We start from the raw sequence: 3,746 nt of genomic DNA, 5'->3' as shown, positions 1-3,746 counted from the left end.
GAACTTGAAATAAATAAATGATCAAAATACTGAAAGCATGGTAGTTTCATTAGCAACAAGAGGGAATCAAGGAATTCAACACTGCTCAGGTGGAAGGATGCAGAGTCTGACATGGACTTTTTAAGTTAAAAATCACACAATATCAGGTTACAGTCCAACAGGTTTATTTGGAAGTACTAGCTTTCGAAGCGCTGATCCTTGCTGATTTTTAATTTTTTCCACCTCAGTCCAACACTGGCACCTCCACATCATGGACTGGTTTAGGTAGACATCTAAACTTAGGGTTACGGAGAAGGTCAAACTGTACAATATGAGCTTCAGATAATAAGGCTAGAATAAAACACACATTGAATGTGGTGAAAGATGTACTGAAACTTTGTTTCAGATCCTTAAAATCTAGCGGGTAAACAATCAACAAGGACAACTCTGGAATCAGAGCTGGCAACAATTTAGATTAGATTAGATTAGACTTACAGTGTGGAAACAGGCCCTTCGGCCCAACAAGTCCACACCGACCCGCCGAAGCGAAACCCACCCATACCCCTAACCTAACACTATGGGCAATTTAGCATGGCCAATTCACCTGACCCGCACATCTTTGGACTGTGGGAGGAAACCGGAGCACCCGGAGGAAACCCACACAGACACGGGGAGAACGTGCAAACTCCACACAGTCAGTCGCCTGAGTCGGGAATTGAACCCGGGTCTTCAGGCGCTGTGAGGCAGCAATGCTAACCACTGTGCCACCGTGCCGCCACAATTCTAGGCATCATTCACAAACATGAAATCTGATCATGTTCAAGAGAATGGCGAGTGATAGAATGTAAACACAATACTGAATAGGATATGTAAAATAATATAGCCAAGGACATATATTGGAGGTGAAATTACTACATTCAGACATATGAATCATAAATCATGAGAGAACAGTAGTCCCATTAGAGGACAATGGAAATTCAACAGTGGACCAATTGAAAAGCAAAGTACATAATACTCATAAAATGAAAGAAGGCATGTAAAAAGTTTTAGGAATTATTTTTAAGTAAACAGGGTTTTTCTTACAGATAAAAACTCAGAATACTTACAGATCGTCATCCCATCCTGAGGGCTCCCCACCACCCACGTATGGCTGCCACACTCTGAGCCCACCCTCCAGCTTGTTCCAAACTGTCAACAGCTCTCCTGTGGGCCTCAGTTTGGGACCTACTGAATGAAAAAGTGGAAATGGGGCCAGTGACCTGGGATCAAATGAATGTAGAGGAGCACTGAAAACTCACAACACAGAAAGAAAGCATTCCTGTCTGTAATGGCTGATAAAAAGTTACAGAATACACACCTTTCCAGCAGTTGGTCATTAGTTCCAAAGGTTTCAGGACCTCAAGGCCATATCAAGTTGTTTTAAATGGGATGAAGGCTTCTGACTCCACCACCCTTTCAGACAAGTTCAGACTTCCACCACACTCTGCAGGGAAAAAAATTCCTACCTCCACTTTAATCCTTTTGCCAAGAATTTCAAATCTGTGTCCCTTGGTTATTGATCCCCCTCTTATAAGAAATAACTCTATTCCATCCATTTTAACTAGGCCCCTCATAATTTTATAGCTTCCAATCAACCTGTTCAATTGTGTTATTGCACACATAAAAAAACAGAAGTTGCTGGAAAAACTCAGCAGGTCTGGCAGCATCAGTGAAAAGAAATCAAAGTTAACGTTTCAGGTCCCTATTCTGAGGAAGTGTCACCAGACCTGAAACATGAACTCTGATTTCTCTTCACAGATGCTGCCAGACCTGCTGAGCTTTTCTAGCAGCTTCTATGTTTGTTTCTGATTTACAACATCCGCAGTTCGTTCAGTTTTTGTGGACCAAGTGACTTGCACTCAGGCCTCCTGGCTGAGACATAGGGACATTACCACCGTATCATGAACTCTCATTCATAATTGTACATACATCATTTAAAACTGCTCATAGCTGCCTCCGTTCCAAAAACAACAATCTTGGACTATCCTTCACTAAAATCCTTCATTCCAGTAAATTTCTGCTGTACCCTTTCTAGTGCAACAACAGAATAACATTGCTACCTATCACTAGGACTTCTCGAATTACAGAAGTGGTTAGCAGATCATTTGGAACAATTCACATATGAAGAGATTAAAGGTAACATGTAGTTGTCTGACATTTTCTTATTTAAGAATCTTAAAAAATATTAATTTGAGCCAGGAAATAGAGAAGGCAGTCCAGGGAATTGAAAGGGATAATTTATAAGGGGTTTGGAAACAAGCCTCGATACAGATTAATCACATCAGTAATAAAAACAAATAAACTGCAGATGCTGTACACCTGAAACAAACACAGATGATGTTGGAGAAACTCAATAGACCTGGCAGCACCTGTGGGGAGAGAGAAACAGTTATGATCTTATTGGAGGAAGATTCATAGGCGTAAACAAGAGTAAATCGGAACTGAAATGTTGTCTTGCGTATCTCTCCACTGATAGACCTGCTGAGTTTCTCCAATTCTTTCTGCTTTTACTACAGATCTCTTTGTTATTTTGCCTTGATATACTTGAGGAGATGATGGTGACCAGGACCCAAGACAGAGGGGTATATTAAGTACCTATAACTATGGCCCCAGGGTCTTACTAAGCTCCGGTTAGGGGTGGGGTCGGTGTGCTGGGGTAGAAGAGGTCAGGGGTAGCACTGGGGCCCTTCACTTCTGTCCCAGGTGGTGAACCAGCTTCTGGAATCCCTGCTGTCCACAGGTCCAAGGACCAGGGAAACCAGGCAGCATTTAGATACAGTTCCAGGTCAGGATGGTGTGTGTCTGTGTGGCAATAAGAGGTGAGTGTGCATTTGGTGGTCCCACCTTGGGACGCTTCTACTGCTAGAAGTGTCAGCTCTCGAAATGCCCGCTGTTGTGGTCGGATTGGTTGCAACAGGGTTTGGATTAGAGTAGTGCTGGAAAAGCACCGCAGTTCAGGCAGCATCGAGGAGCAGGAAAGTCGACGTTTAGAGCAAAAGCCTTTCAAAAGGCCTCATTCCTGATGAAGGACTTTTGCCTGAAACGTCGATTTTCCTGCTCCTCGGAGTGGTCCTCCAGCACCACTCTAATCTTGACTCTCATCTTCAGTACCCACTTTCGCCTGCTACAGGATTTGCATTACTGGACTTCAGTTGGACCGGCTGGGATAGTATTCACACGTCTGACTGACAACAGTTTTGACTCCACAGGCGCAGGTTTCACTGCTCAGTTCCCAAGTTGCCCTGAACCCAATGACACCTTGACCTGCCCCAGTCCATCCCAGGCCCCGGGCTGCCTGCAGATGGCAGCTGTGCCCTTGTCCTTCCACGGCAGTGTGTCGACCTCCCACGGTTTGGGGTTATCTACTTCAATGTCCAACCGGACTGTCACAGCAGCTCAGAGCACCGCTGGCCACCTGATTTCGGAGCACGGCTCACCGCCCGTTTGCAGGAGGTGCTGCCGGTGTGTCTATGTGTTTGGTTTTCGAAATAAGACGGAGATTCTGCGCCCCTGTTGCAGCTTAGATAGAGAGCGCCAAATCGTAGAAAAATGAGTGAGAGGCAGCTAAGAGGCGGGGTCTGCAGCAGACTTTCGGTTTGACAGCAGAGAGCGAGAGAGAGATCAGGAAAAACAGATACCAGAGGTTGTAAGAGTTGACGGCAGGGTTGGGGGGTGGGGGGAGGGATGGGGGGGGGGGGTGGGGGTTTACAAAAAAGCAGGTTCTAAGT

The 3,746-nt window shown here is 45.1% G+C and overlaps 1 long non-coding RNA gene across 1 annotated transcript; it reads right to left on the bottom strand.

Moving 5' to 3' along the window:
- Window positions 1–227: 227 nt before the first annotated feature.
- LOC132830849 (uncharacterized) lies at window positions 228–1,444 on the bottom strand. Its single transcript, XR_009646446.1, has 3 exons — window positions 1,337–1,444; window positions 1,086–1,203; window positions 228–330 (listed from the first exon to the last, which is right to left on the bottom strand). It is a non-coding gene; the product is annotated as an uncharacterized LOC132830849 (long non-coding RNA).
- Between the last annotated feature and the right edge of the window lie 2,302 nt (window positions 1,445–3,746).

This window comes from Hemiscyllium ocellatum, chromosome 32 (genome assembly GCF_020745735.1).
Source record: "Hemiscyllium ocellatum isolate sHemOce1 chromosome 32, sHemOce1.pat.X.cur, whole genome shotgun sequence".
NCBI lineage: Eukaryota > Metazoa > Chordata > Chondrichthyes > Orectolobiformes > Hemiscylliidae > Hemiscyllium > Hemiscyllium ocellatum.
The sequence above is the reverse complement of the archived record's forward strand: the minus strand, read 5'-3'. Positions and strand labels throughout refer to the sequence as shown.